The sequence below is a fragment of the Plecotus auritus genome (genome assembly GCF_963455305.1).
Source record: "Plecotus auritus genome assembly, chromosome: 4".
Taxonomy (NCBI): domain Eukaryota; kingdom Metazoa; phylum Chordata; class Mammalia; order Chiroptera; family Vespertilionidae; genus Plecotus; species Plecotus auritus.
Genome location: NC_137775.1, coordinates 114,190,321 through 114,205,837, shown reverse-complemented (window position 1 = coordinate 114,205,837; position 15,517 = coordinate 114,190,321). Strand labels below are relative to the sequence as shown.

Here is a 15,517-nt window from a genome sequence, read left to right as displayed (position 1 = left end):
TTATTCTGTGAATGTATACCTTTCAGCAGCTCCCAGCCCCCTTATTCTATGAATGTATACCTTTTGCAGCTCCCAGCTTTGTAGCCCTGTGGTTCACCCTCATGGACCCCCTAATTCCTAAAACTCCCTAAACCTGCCTTTTTTATCCCTAAAAACTCCTTTCACGTATATTCTTTCTGATTGATGTTTTGAGATTCTTAGGATATATTCCTAGAAGTAGAATCACTGGGTGAAATGGTAGTTCCATTTTTAATTTTTTGAGGAAACTCCATACTGGTTTTGACAGAGGCTGCACCAGCAGTGTACTAGGGTTCCCTTTTCTCCACATCTTCACAAGCAGTTTGTTGTTTGTTGATTTACTGATGATAGCCTTTCTGGCAATTGTGAGGTGATACCTCATTATAGTTTTAATTGAAATCTCTCTGATGATAAGTGATGTTAAGTCTTTTTTCATATGCCTATAGTTCATCTCTACATCATCTTTGGAGTAGGGTCTGTTTAGGTCCTTTATCCATTTTTTAATTGGATTGTTTCTCTTCCTGGTGTTGAGTTGTATGAATTCTTTATATATTTTGGAAATTAACTCCTTAATAGATATATCATTGCCAAATATGTTTTCCGATACTATGGGCTCCCTTTTAATTTTGTTGATGGTTTCTTTTGCTTTGCAGACACTTTTTAGTTTAATGTAGTCCCATTTGTACATGTTTTTCTTTGTTTTTCTTGCCCTAGGAGATGTATCTGTGAAAATATAGCTACATGAGATGTCTGAGTTTTTACAACCTATGTTTTCTTCTAAGATTTTTATGGCTTTGTTACTTATGTCTTTTATCCATTACTAGAGGCCTGGTGCACAAAATTTGTGCACGGGGGGAGGGGTGTTCCTTAGCCCGGACTGCATCCTCTACAATCTGGGACCCCTCAGGGGATGTCCAACTGCTGGATTAAACTGGAAGTCAGACATCCCTCTTGCAATCTGGGACTGCTGGCTCCTAACCACTCGCCTGCCAGCCTGATCACCCCCAACTGCCCCTCCCCTGCCAGCCTGATTGCCCCAACTGCCCTCTCCTACTGGCCTGATCACCCCTAACCACCTCTGCCTTGGCCCCTGCCACTGTGGCTTTGTCCGGAAGAACATCCGGAAGATGTCTGGTCTAATTAGTATATTACCCTTTTATTAGTATAGATGAGTTTTTTCCTCTGCCTGGTGTAAGTTGATGATCTAGTACAGGGGTGGGCAAACTTTTTGACTCGAGGGCCACAATGGGTTCTTAACTGGACCGGAGGGCTGGAACAAAAGCATGGATGGAGTGTTTGTGTGAACTAATATAAATTCAAAGTAAAGGAGCAGAGGGGAGAGCAAGAGAACCGGATAGAACAGCTGGATCCGGCCCGTGGGCCGTAGTTTGCCCAAGGCTGATAGTATCATCTTTGCATGTACCTGCCCAATTTTCCCAACACCATTTATTGAAGAGACTATCTTTACACCATTGTATGCTCTTGCCTCCTTTGTCAAATATTAAATGACTATAATGGTGTGGATCAATTCCTGGAGTCCCTGTTCTGTTCTTGTTTCAGTTCCAGGTGCTTGTTTACAATAGCTCCGTAGTATAGTTTGATACCCTGTATTTTGATACCTCCAACTTTGTCCTTCTGTCTTAAGATTGATGAAGCTATTTTGGGTCTTTTTTGGTTCCATATATATTTTTGGAATATTTGTTATAGCTCTGTAAAATATGCCATTCATATTTTAATTGTTATTCATTGAATCTCTAGATGGCTTTGAGTAGTATGGACATTTTAAAAAAATATATTTTTATTGACTTTGGAGAGGAAGGGACAGGGAGAGAAAGATAAAACACAAATGATGAGGATTAGAATCATTTATTGACCACCTCCTGCACACCCTCTACTGGGGATTGAGCCCATAACCTGGGTGTATGCCCTGACCAGGAATCAAACCATGGCTTCCTGATTCATTGGTTTATGCTCACCCATTGAGCCACACTGGCTGGACTGGACATTTTAATTATATTAATTCTTCTAATCCATGAACACGGTCTTCCACTTGTTTGTATCTTCCTCTATTTCTTTTTCAACAAACTATAGTTTTCTGGGTACAGGTCTTTTCTCTACTTGGTTAAGTTTATTCTAGGTATCATTTTTTGTTGCTGTTACACTGATAAATGGGATTATTTTTAAATTATCTCTTTCTGCATGTTCATTATTGGTGTATATGGCCTTTATTATGTTGAGGTATGATCACTCTATTTCTACTTGCTGTGTGTCTTTATTATAAACTAGAGGCCAGGTGCATGAAATTTTTGCATGGGTAGGGTCCCTAGGGCTGGCCAGTGATCAGGGCCGATCAGGGCTGATCGGGGGCTTCCTTCCCTCAGCTTCCAGCTGCCTGCCAGGGCCTTCCTTCATTCCATGCCACCCCTTGAGGGTAAGCACATGTCATAGCGAGCAGTCGAACTCCCAGTCGGTCAAACTCCCAAGGGGACAATTTGCATATTAGCCTTTTATTATATAGGATGGGTGTTGGATTTTGAGGATTGCTTTTTCCTGTATCTATTGATATGATTATGTGATTTTTACCTTTCATTTTGTTTATCTGATGTTTATTGATGTTTATTGTGAATATTGTACTAGCCTTGTATTCCTGGAATAAGTTACAGTTGATCATGTGTATGATCTTTTCAGTATGTTGCTGGGTTGGATTTGCTCATATTTTGTTGAGGATTTTAGCATCTATTTTTATCAGGGATATTGGCCTGCTATTTTCTTTCTTTGCATTGTTTTTATCTGATTTTGGAAAGAGAATAAGATTGGCCTTGTAAAAATAGCTTGGAAGTTGTCCCTCTTCTTGAATTTTTTTGGATTTGAGGAAGATAGGTGTTAGTTTTTCTATGAATATTTGGTAAAACTAACTGTGAAGCCATCCAGTCCAGTATTTTTGTTTGCTAAGAATTTTTTCACAACTGCTTTAATACCTTTAGTTGTAATTAGTCTATTTCTGATTCTTCCATATTGTTTTGCAAGATTGTTTGTTTCTAGGAATTTGTCCATTTCATCCATATTTTCCAATTTATTGGCATATAGTTGTTCATAGTATTTTCTTACAAGCCTTTGTATTTCTCTCAAATCAATTGTTACTTTGGCTCTTTAATTTCTGATTTTTTATTTATGGCCCTTTTTCTTTGTTTCTTGATGAATGTGGCTAAGCATTCATCAATCTTGTTTACCTTTTCAAAGATATAACTCTTTGTTTCACAGATCATTTTTTATATTTTTAGTTCCTAAGTCATTTATTTCTGCTGTGATCTTTAATTTCTTTCTTCTAGTTACTCTGTGCTTTTCTTGCTGTTCTCTTTCTAATCATTTAAGTTGTAGGGTCAGTTTGTTTATTTGAGCTTTTTCTTTATATTATGGTAGGCCTGTAATGCTATCAATTTTCCTCTCAGGACTGCTTTCCCTGTGCCCAATATATATTGTTTAATTGCGTATTCATATTCATTTTTTTTCCCCAGGAAGTTTTTGATTTCTTCCCTGTACTCTTTGGTAACTCATCCACTATTTCATAACATGCTATTTAGCCCCATGTATTTCAATGTTTTTGATTTTTTTCCTTGTAGTTATTGCTATTGAGATCAGAGAAGGTGCTTGATATGATTTCAAGCTTCTTGAATTTGCTAAAGCTTATTTTATATCTTAACATATGGTCTGTCTTTGAGAATGTTCTATGAACACTTAAGGAAAATATATATTATGCAGCTTTGGGATGACATGTTCTATAGATATCCATGAAATCCATCTGATTCAATGTGTCATTTATGGCTTCTGTTTCCTTGTTGATTTTTTTGTCTGAGAGATCTACCCAGGGATATTAGTGGCATGTTAAAGTCTCCTTCTATGCCTGCATAGCTGTCAATCTCTCCCTTAAAGTCACCAAGGTTGTGTGTGTGTGTGTGTGTGTGTGTGTGCGTGTGTGTGTGTGTGTTTTCATATATATTTAGGTGCTCTTATTTTGGGTGCATATATGTTTACAGGAGTTATATTTTCTTGCTGGATTGATTCCTTCAGTATTATGTTGTGACCTTCTTTGTCTCTTTAATGGCCTTTGTTTTAAAATCTGTTTTGTCAGATACAAATATTGCTACCTTAGCTTTTTCTTTTGTTTCCATTTCATGGACTTTTTTTTCTTTTCATCCTTTTTCTTTTTGTCTGTTTGAATCTTTTGCTCTGTGGTGGATCTCTAGTAGAGAGCATATACTAGTACATGGGTTATGTTTTCTTATCTGCTTTCCTACCCTATGTGTTTTGATTTGAACAGTTAAAGTTTATTATTAATAGGTACTTATTTATTGCCACGTTTTTTCTCTATACCTATTTTCCTCTCTCTTTCTCAATTGTTTCTTCTTTCTAAAACAGTCTCTTTAACATTTGTTGCAATGCAGGTTTGGTGGTAATGTACTTCTTTAGCATTTTTGTCTAGGAAGCTTCTATTGTGCCTTTCATTTTAAACTAGAAGCCCAGTGCATGAAATTTGCGCATGGGGGGTGTGTGTCTCTCAGCCCAGCCTACACCCTCTCCAATCTGGGACCCCTCAAGGGATGTCCGACTGCCCATTTAGGCCCGATCCTACCGGTAGGATCGGCGGTCAGATATCCCTCTCATAATCCAGGACTGCTGGCTCCCAACTGCTCGTCTGCCTGCCTTCCTGATTGCCCCTAACTGCTTCAGCCTGCCAGTCTGATCACCCCCTAACCACTCCCCTGCCAGCCTGATTGATGCCTAACTGCTCCCTTGCCAGCCTATTTGCCCCTAACTGCCCTCCCCTGCAGGCCTGGATCCCCCAAATGCTCTTCCCTGCAGGCCCGGTCACCCCTAACTGCCTGCCCCTGCAGGCTTGATTGCCCCCAACTGCCCTCCCTTGCAGACCTGGTCCCTCCCAACTGCCCTTCCCTGCTGGCCATCTCGTGGCGGCCATCTTGTGTCCACATAGGGGCAGCCATCTTGTGTGTTGGAGTGATGGTCAATTTGCATATTACTCTTTTATTAGATAGGATTATAGTCTTGTTTGATAGAGTAGTCTTGGATTTACATCCTTACTTTTCATTACTTTGAATACTTCATGCCAATCCCTTCTGGCCTGAAGTGTTTCTGATGATAAATCAGTTGACAGTCTAATATGAACTCCCTTGTAGGTAACCTTCTTTCTCTCTCTTGCTGCTTTTAAGATTCTTTGTCTTTAACATTTTTAATTTTAATTATAATATGTCTTTGTGTGGATTTATTTGTGTTCATCTTTATTAGAACTCTGTGCTTCCTTAACTTGTGTGACTTTTTCCCTTCACCAGCTCAGGGAAGTTTTCTGTCATTATTTCTTTAAAAAAATTCTCTAGTCCTTGCTCACTTTCTTTCCTTCTTTTCACCTATGATGCAGGTGTTGTTACCTTTCATGTTGTCCCATCCATCGTTCCCTTAAATTATCCTTCTGATTTTTAATTATTTTTTCTTATTGCTTCTCTAATTTGGTATTGTTGTTTTTTTCTACCTTGTCTTCCAAATCACTGATTTGATCCTCTGCTTTTTTTCAATCTACTTCTAATTCCTATCAGTGTATTGTTGTCCGATATGGTGTTCTTCATTTCAGAATAGTTCTTGTTCTTGGTTTCTATTTCCTTTTTCATACATTTGTAGTTCCCATTAAGTTCCTTGTGATTATCACCAAGTTTCTTGTGCATCCCTATAACCATTACTTTGAACTCTATATCTGATAAGATAATTGCTTTCCTCCATTTCATTTAGCTTTTTCTGGAGATTCTTCTTTTTCTTTCCTTTTTTTTTTTTATCTCACCAGCTTAGATGTCTCTTTGTGTTTGTTTTTATGTATTTGTTAGAACTATTTTACCTCCCAGTCTTTGTGGGGTGGCCTTATGTTGTAAGTGTCCTGTGGGACCTAGTGGCACAGTCACCTGAGTTGAATGCTTTATAAATCCCTTGTGTGGATTATGTTGGTTCTCCTATTGTAATTAGGTCTTAATTGCTATTGGCCCATTTATGTGTGGGGTGAACCCTCAGGCTGGCTGACTGTGAGGTTCCACTTCGACAATGTTGTACATGTCCTTGTACAGAGCCAACAGAACTAAACAAGGCAAAAGAAAACAAAACAAAAAAATAAGACATCACAAAACAATGTCAATAGAGCATGAAAAGAAAAAAATATATAAAATAATAAGTCAAAAGTAAAACAGAAAAAGAGGAGGAAATATATGAAAGGAAAGAAGAAAATTAGAAAAAGAATAAAGAAAGAAAAATAAAAAAGATTAGAAAAAGAAAACCAGAAAAAAGTATTTGCAAAGAAAATAAAATTAGGAAAGGAAAGATAGAAATATATAATATTAAGGAAAAAGAAAAGAAAAAAGAAAAAGACTTACAAAAAATAAAGAAAAGAAAAGAAAGAAAGAAAAAAGTGAAACATCTTGCATCCTGCTTCGATGTTGTCCAAAGACAGCTACTGGGTCTGTAGGTTACTGCCATCCTGACAAACTGTCTCCAGCTACTATCCACTATACTAGGATGTGGCTTCCTCTGCTGGGCTGGGCTTGGCCCAGGAATAAACAAGCTGCTCTCCAAGGCAGGTTTTTATCACCACTGGGCCCATGTGTGAGTCAGTAAGCATCCCAAGGCTCAGTGCGATCCATCTCTCCTGGCCTTCTGCTGCTGGCTGGCTGCCAGACTTAGATACTGAAAAGGCTTATTCTGTGAAAGAGTCTATGGTAGAATAAGGAGGTTGGGCTTACTGGATTTGCCATGAGGTGGAGGTGCCTTTCAAACATCAGGGAAGATGGAGGGTGTGTTTATCCACCTTTGAGCCACAGTGTGCGTCTGACATAGGTTTTTTCCTGACATCAGCAGGATGGAGCCCCTAATAGTCAGGCAGATGGAGCCTGCAGAACCCATAGGTTGGGTCTGCAGGAAGCTGGTGGTGGGTGTGTCTCTATTACATATCTCATGAAGTTCCCGGGAAAGTGGGAGGAATGGTTCCACCCCAAAGACAGTCACTGACAACTCTTTAGACTGCCCAGCCTTCTAAGCCCCAGCCTATACCTCTGTTTTATCAGTGGGTCTTAAAATGTGGGGTGTATTAAACATCTAATGGCTTGTAGATAAATGATCAATGATATTTTGATCAAAACATTGTACAAAACATTGCACATAACATGGTGTATTCAGTTGCTTCTCCCTTCTCAACTACCCCCCTCCTTATTCTAGTAATACTCCTCTTCCCCCAACATCCACTTTCAGGGGAGCTAAAAGGCAGGTTCTGTGCTAGTCATCCTATATAATAAAAGGCTAATATGCAAATTGACCGAATGGCGGAATGACCAGTCACTATGACATGCACTGACCACCAGGGGGCAGACGCTCAATGCAGGAGCTGCCCCCTAGTGGTCAGTGCGCTCCTGCCTCCACAGCCGCTCTAAGGATGTCTGATTGATGGCTTAGGCCCACTCCGGCGGGGAGCCAGCCTAAGCAATCAGTCGGACATCTCCAGTGGGCTCCTGACTGTGAAAGGGCGCAGGCCGGGCTGAGGGACCCCCCACCCCCGAGTGCATGGATTCCGTGCACCAGGCCTCTAGTTTTGCATAATTCCATTATCCAAATTAGAAAGCATGGTCTAAAGTTCGAGGTTATATTGTTAGTACAAGGATAGAGCCTGAACACAGTTGATCCATGGTTTGTCTGTAATTTCCACATATTAGACACTGAAATATATTTCTTCCACATGAAGTCACTCAGACACCCCATCCGTAAAGATCAGTATTTTAATCTGGCATATTGACATCATAATTTTCAAATCAGTCTCTAAACATATGCTCTATTTTCTAATTTTACTTTTTGCTTCCTTATTTTTTCAACATAGATTTCCATAGTACATAATCATAATTATGAAAAAAAATGAATGGCAGTTACTAGAATTATATTGTTGGTAAAAAGATAACAAATCTTACAGTGTTTGAAGTATTTGCTGGTAAAATATAATGTACATTTTTAATACTTTGGGTAAATTTGCCAAACTTAAACCTCAGATTGATGATTTTAAAAAGTCTGCAATCATTAGTATAAATTCTTGACTGCATATTCCTGGAGAGCAGTCTTCAAAATACATCATTTCTATGAATTAAAATTCTCCCATGTAGGTTTACTATATAAACCAGGGATCCTCAAACTATGGCCCGCGGGCCACATACGGCCCACTGAGGACATTTATCCAGCCCGCCGGGTGCCGCTGCCTGTCCTGCTTAGCAGCCGACTCGTCCCAGGCCCGCAGTGCGCATAGGAATTTGTTCATAGTTTTTTTTTTTTTTTATAAACTATAGTCTGGCCCTCCAGCAGTCTGAGGGACAGTGAACTGGCCCCCTGTTTAAAGAGTTTGAGGACCCCTGAAACTCTTTCTTTCTACAGATCTTTCTTGTGCCCCACCTTTTAGCCATCTTCAGCTTCTCTTTCAGCTGGGTGTTTTGCAAACAAAAAAATATAAATCCAAGTTAAAAAACACCTGTTACCCTGTCTTTTTCCAGTCTAAATTTCTAGAACAGAATCATTGATATGTTCATCTGAAATATGTCTATGCATCAGTGGAGTCTGTAGCTAAAGCTATGAAAAAAACTGCTCTAAGTGTTCCACAATCAAATGGCAAGCCATACCCAAGCTTGGCCCATTTACATTTTGCAGTAGAAAAGGCAAGCACATTTTGGGACTCTCCCTCCCCCATTTATATACTTAAATGATTTAAAGAGCAGATGGCATAGAGGAATTTTTATAACAATTAAGGATAATCATAACTTGCTCAAATTTATAGCCCTTGACACATCTTTGGCAAAGGGACACACACAACAACATGCCAAGGTTAAGTACTGTTCCTTTCCACTAACATCTTGTAGTGTGGGATTGGAACCATTTAGCCAGTGCAAGCCAGAAGATCCTGAAACACTAGTTGGTCACTCATTTGATAATTGACAATGTGGAGTGACATGCAAATGGATAAAGAAGGCTTTGCCATTTTCATAGTGATAAAGAGCTTTCATATCAATATAGTTAAGAAGTCACCTGCTACCTGTTGTCTACTGTGTCTTCAGTGTTTCATATCACTGTCATTAAGTCACTTATTAGCCAAATTATTTTCCGCATAAATTTAACAGCTAAATCCATCCATTTTTAATTCACACAGGTGATTATCTCACAGAATGTCGTTGAGTGGTATATTCCTTTTCTGCTTTTCCCAGTACCCATGGGGATTTCTAGAATATAAAATAAACACTCTTACAAGAGTTATAATTTTTAATTAATAGGAAATGCTACATTAAATCTACTTATTATTTTCCTTTATGTTGTATCTCTGATCTGAGATTTCCTTCTGGCAGCCCTGCTACACACAAGTCAACTGAACTATATTCTGCGTTACAGCTCACATTGAATTGATATTCATTAGAGTGTTTGTCTTTCTTCCTTTTCTTCATAGGAGGTCCTGAACTTTGGAGGGTCACACAGATAGCTGTCCAATACAAAGAAACGGAATTCTCTGCCAGCGTGACCAATCCTCTCATGCTTGAATTGCAATGTACTCTAGCTTTTGGTTTCTGAGAATCTATCACTTAACCGTTGTTGGAACAGACCAAATCACTTAGACAGGTTATTAAAACTGTAAATATGTAGGCTCCACCCCCCAATCATATTGAATTTGAATCTTTTGAGATGGAGTCTGGGAACTTGCTTCATAACAAATTCCTACAGTAACCTTTTGCCAGATGAAAATTTGAGAACCATTGGAACATTGGCAGGGATTTAACTTATTTCCAGGCTTTGACTCAATATCAAAGAACTCTTGAAAACGTAAGGACCCTGGGGACATCTGGTCACAATGGCTCTGTCAGTAGCTGTTTTGAAATACCCCTGACCTTAACATTTAAGAGTGAAAGATAACATATAAAAAGAAAATGAAACAGCAACTCAAAGCCTGGCTCCAAAGCAAACCAAACATCTCCTTGAACCAGAAAAGGGATATAAATTCAAATCGGAAAGAGGTTAAACGTAAATGCCTTTTGGGTTCTGGAGCCAGAAGCTAGTAGGTAGTAGAGGCTTAGTTACCTAGTTCCAGCCTTACTGTGGGTTATGCCATGGCTTTAAGCTCACGAAGGAAGCTAATGGAATTATGGTTTTATGCATATGGTGCCCAAGACATAAGCTAAGAGAAAGAAAAAGAATATCAAACCAAAAGCAAAAACAAAAACTAAATCAAAACTAAACCAAGCATAAAATTCCATACGCAAAATGACCCTGACAACCCAAATTCTGAAATAAATAAAGACATTTTATGCAAAGGAAGACTGCCATTGCAATCAATAATTAACAGAATTAGAACATGAGTTAACTTCAGATAAAAATAATGGAAGTGCCAATATGACTGAAATATAAAGTTAATGTCATATATTTATGATACTCATTCTGTGGATTCAGAGAAGAAAACGTTCTTAGAGCCCACCTAGCTTGTACCAAAATGTTAAGAACTTGGAGGAAGCCTATGTAAGTACTTAAATATTTACTATGCTTGCTTAACTCTAACAATGTTTGCCTGATATGTTTTCTTTAGGACCAGAAAGTAAAGATAAGGAAGCTACCTGAAGCTCCTAGAAACCACTATGACAGTTTGAAACTGACTGAAGACCCCTTCAGTGGCCTCAGCGTTACATTTTCTTATTATGCCCTCATTATAATATTAAAATTTCTGTTCAATGCCAGGCTGATTTGCCATTTTCTGTACATGAAATGTATGTGTAGCCATGCTCGCTTCTTGTGCATGCTCACCCCAAACTTACCACAGCGTGCTATAATGTAAGCAGCTAGCCCTGTAATACCCAGTCTTTTGTTCTCAGGGTGCCACTACTTTGAGAATGACCCCCAGTGTGCTCCTTGCTTGCTGGCTTGTAATAAAGTTCTTACTAACAAAATCACCTTGCAGTGTTCTTTAGGCTGACTCCTGCCAAGTGGCCAGATGTTAGTTTGGTTCATTAACAATCTCTCTCTCTCTGCCAGTCTCCCGTCCCTGCTTCTCTCCCCATCCTATTGTGTTAACCAAGGCCCTCAAATAATTGTCAGGATTCCTCTATCAGTATCACAGCCCTGTATAATAGTTCTATTAAATCACCTCAACAGAATTCAGAGAAAATAACAAAGATTTAAAAGGAAAGTATTGTTTAAAAACACACACACATAAATATAATTGCAATGAAATTAATGTTAAAACTTAATTCTAAGTTTAAAAGAAAAGCAACAAAAAATTCTACTTGCTTGTCAACTTAGCCTCATTTATTTCTCTAAGATAAAACTTGCGTCTTTAATTCTGTCATGATGTATAGAGTGCTAAAGTGCTTTGTCCATGTGTAGCCATGTTTGCTTACTGTGGATGCTCACCCAAACATATCTCAACTGCTTTATCTTCAAGTGTGGACTAAAAATTTTAAACAAGGGCACTCTAAGCTTTCTTACTGCAGCACTCACATTATGCATATTGTGCCAACTCCTTTGGAACTATAAATGACAGAGTTTTTTGATTTCTCATGTATCATCATCTACTCCACATGGTCCAACAGCAAATCATGTCTTAGACTGATTGCAGAGGAGGTGACTAAGATATAAAGTGGCTGAGGACGTTTAGTCATTTAGAAGGCAGCAACATGAATTATCTACCCTTAAGTGATATCTTTTCATGTAACATAATAACATCATTCTAGAAAATGGTTTTCATGACTTCTTACTTGTAGGGTATCCAGGACTTATCTACATGGAGGCATTAATAAGATAGATACGGTGTCCTGGACTTGATAAAGACATTTAACACATGCTGTTATACACTAAAATATTTTAGAGTTACCTAATTTTTTGTTAAAAAGTAATAACAAGAGAATGTTTAAAAAATTTTAGGCTCAATCCATTTTAAGCTTAATCTCAAATTCTACCATAAAAATTTTCAGCTCTGTGATAGTTTTATATGCAATACTTATGTTGCATATAAACATATATATTGCATATATTGCTTAGCTCTCACGTTTAAGAGAATTATAGGTAAATAGTTTATCATGTTTCATCAGCTTGAGTCAAATGAGAAGGGTGAATAATATCCTGGGCAACTAAGGATATTCAAGAGCAGATTGTAGAAATAAATTAATATACATTTGCTTTCTTTTTTCCTTCTTCCTTTCTTCCCTCTTTTCTTCTTTCCATCATTTGTATTCAAATATTCACTGAAAAATTCATTCAAACATTCAAGTTTTTATTCTATGCTACATGTGCCGAGACTATCAACACAGAAAAGGACAATTTCAATTTACATAGTTTTGCTTTGCAGAGGATGACTCAAAGCACTATTTGAATATGAGGGATGCACTGGAGTAGCAATAAAAGTTTAGTAGAATCTAAGAAAGGCCTGGGGTGGGGCATGCAGGGTGGAGGGGGTCAATGGTGAATAAAAAGGGGGCATCTGTAATACTTTCAACAATAAAAATAATTTTTAAAAAACCTGACTTTATAATAATAAAAAAATTATCCAAGGAATTACCTGAGACCTAAAGGATTGGTACAAGCTTGCCATGCAGAGAAGTAGGGAAAATTGTTCCAGGATGAAGAGAGAGATGGTCTATGAAGTAGACACAGGCATGAGAAAGAACTGTTTTCAAGCAATTGTGAGGAAGTCAGCTCTTTTCATGATTAATAACACCCTCATGGTTTATTTTATGTGTCAACTTGGCGAGGCTCTCATGCCCAGTTGTTTAGTCAAAGTCTAGTGTAGATGTTACTGTGAAGGTGTGAAGATGTGATCCTCCATAATGTGAGTGGTCTCCTCTAATCAGTTGAAGGCCTTAAGAGCAAGAATTGAAGTTTCCTGGAGAAGATGGAATGCTGATAATTCTGCATTAAGACTATACCATTGCAATTCTGACTGTATTTGTGCTCTGCAATTCAGCTTGCATCTCCTTTACGGTTATTGGTCTGTTTATCTGGAAAATATTACTTATACAAATTCTAATACACAGTGAGTTTTAGCTGTACTCTATACATTTCATGGCTCATTTGATTTACTCCTTATTGTAATGTATAAGTAAGGTAAGGACAAATAGAAACAGACTTACTAAAAACAAACAAACAACCCCACAGAAACCTGGCCTCAGCCTAGTCAGGTAGAGATGGAACTGTGAATTTAACCCAATTCTGAGTAACTCCAAGGTCCTCACTTTTTACTGGTAATTACTATACTGCCTTCTTAGGATATAAATTGTGAAAAATGTCAGTCACAGACCCTGACCTCCAGGAAGTTAAATGCTAGAAAAACACATTCAATATTAATTATAATACAAAAAGTACCAGAAATGTCAAATAAGAGTTGGAGACACTGTAATATTGTATTACAGTATTAGAAAGAGACCACCACATATTCTATAGTTAAATATCAACAAGTAGACATTTTAGGCATAGCTAAGACTTTTTTTTTCTCCTTTCTTGTCTTTTTTTTGTTCAATACTGCCATGATTTGGGTTGTTCTAATACAGAGTGCTTTGTACAACAAAGTATTGCTTTATTGAAAGTTCATATTTCTCTTGCCTGTTTTATTGTTTCCCAAACAACAGGAAAGGCTTTGATGCTTCATATTACCTAATTCTTTAGATCCCAGTCTATGGATAGCTGTTCTTCTGCTTCCTGATAGTTTCTTCTTTCTTCTTCTCATACTCACCTTATTTTGGTTTCAAGGCCAGATTCATCTTCCGACTCTTCTATTGCATGAGTAGGAAGACGATGATACATGAATATAACAGAAAAATGTGTTTTAGAGTCCCGGTGCCACCATTTACTTACTTTATGATTTTGAACACACCTTAGAAGAGGTACATGATGATCAGTCTTGGAGAGAGTGTCATGTTCTACATAATGACATGTTGGCCAAAATGGACCACATATATGGTGGTGATCCCAGAAGATTATAATGAAACTGAAAAATTCATACCACCTTGTGACATTGTAGCTGTCATAACATCATAGCTCAATATTCATGTGTTGTAGTGCTGCTGGTGTAAACAAGCCTACTGTGCCGCCAGTCATATAAAAGCATAACATATACAATTATAGTACATAATTCTTGATAATAATAAATACTTATATTATTGGTTTCTGCATTTACTATACTATACTTTCTATGACTAGAGTATATTCTTTCAAATGATAAAAAATTGCCATAAAACAAGATGCCATGTTATGCCAGTAGCCTCAAATATTTTGTGTTTATCAGGTCTCTTGATTTCATCATTTTCTTTCTTGCTTGATTTAATCTTGTGTGGTTTTGTACAGTAATATGCTGTATTGGTTTGTAGCCTAGGAACAGTAAACTACACCATATAGCCTAGGTATGTACTAGACTATATAATCTAAGTTTGTATAAGTACACTCTATGATGTTCACACAGCAAAATCTCCCAATGACACATTTATCAGAACATATCCTTATTATTAAATGGCACAGGACTATATAGTGTAAGAACTGAATTAATAAATATTCATTTTGTTCAAATCTTTGGTGGTTTCTCCTTACACAATGGATTAATTCTCATGTGATTTAGTACTGTAGTGTGAAAAGAAATGATGCATGAAATTAGTACTTTAGTGTGAAAAGAAATGATGCATGAACTACGTCTTAGTTCACTCAGTCTGTCATAAGAGGATACTACAGACTGGGTGATTATAAACAGAAATTTACTTCTCACCATTCTGAAGGCTGGAAGAACAAGATCAAGGCACAGGCTTATTTGCTGTTTGGTGGAAGCCCACTTCCTGGTTCATAATTTTCTTACTTTGTCCTCATGATGAAAGGGGAAAAGGAGCTCTCTGGGGTATCTTTTATAAGGGCACTAATTCCATTCATGAGGGCACCATGACCTAATTTTTTCCCAAAAGCTTCACCTTCAAATGCTATCTTATTGGGAATTATATTTCAACATACAAATTTTGGTGGGAAAAGATACATTCTTCTATAACACTACACTTCCAGTCATTTCCCGGGTCACTTTGACATTCACCTTCTGGTAAATGAAAACTAGTTCATTTATTTCCCTAACAAGAGATCATTTTCCCCATCAACTTCAGTTAAGAGATAAATATAGATATTTTGTAGGGTCTATAGCTTATGCAACTTGGGAGTTCTTCTTTAGGAAGAAGAGAAGAAGAAGAATGAAAGGAAATAAATTATAAATACAAAATAGAGTATAAGTTTTAGAAGGGTCCTATTCCCTTATATTTTATTTGCTTTTGTGTAAATCTGCCCCCACTCATTTCACCATTTAATCAGCTAGTATTTTTTTCCCTTTTCACTGCTTACTAAATATAACCTACTCTCTGCTAAAACAGTACCTTATCTTTGAAGACTGACAATTGATTCAAGACCAGTGCAGTATTTTCTTCTCCGA

General features: G+C 37.6%; 1 pseudogene across 1 annotated transcript in view; it reads right to left on the bottom strand.

Moving 5' to 3' along the window:
- LOC308246797 (thioredoxin-dependent peroxide reductase, mitochondrial-like) overlaps positions 1-13,866 on the bottom strand; it is a 56,708-nt pseudogene extending 42,842 nt beyond the window's left edge. Inside the window, exon 1 of the transcript in view lies at positions 13,796-13,866. The product of the transcript in view is annotated as a thioredoxin-dependent peroxide reductase, mitochondrial-like (transcript). The remainder of the gene's footprint in view (positions 1-13,795) is intronic.
- Between the last annotated feature and the right edge of the window lie 1,651 nt (positions 13,867-15,517).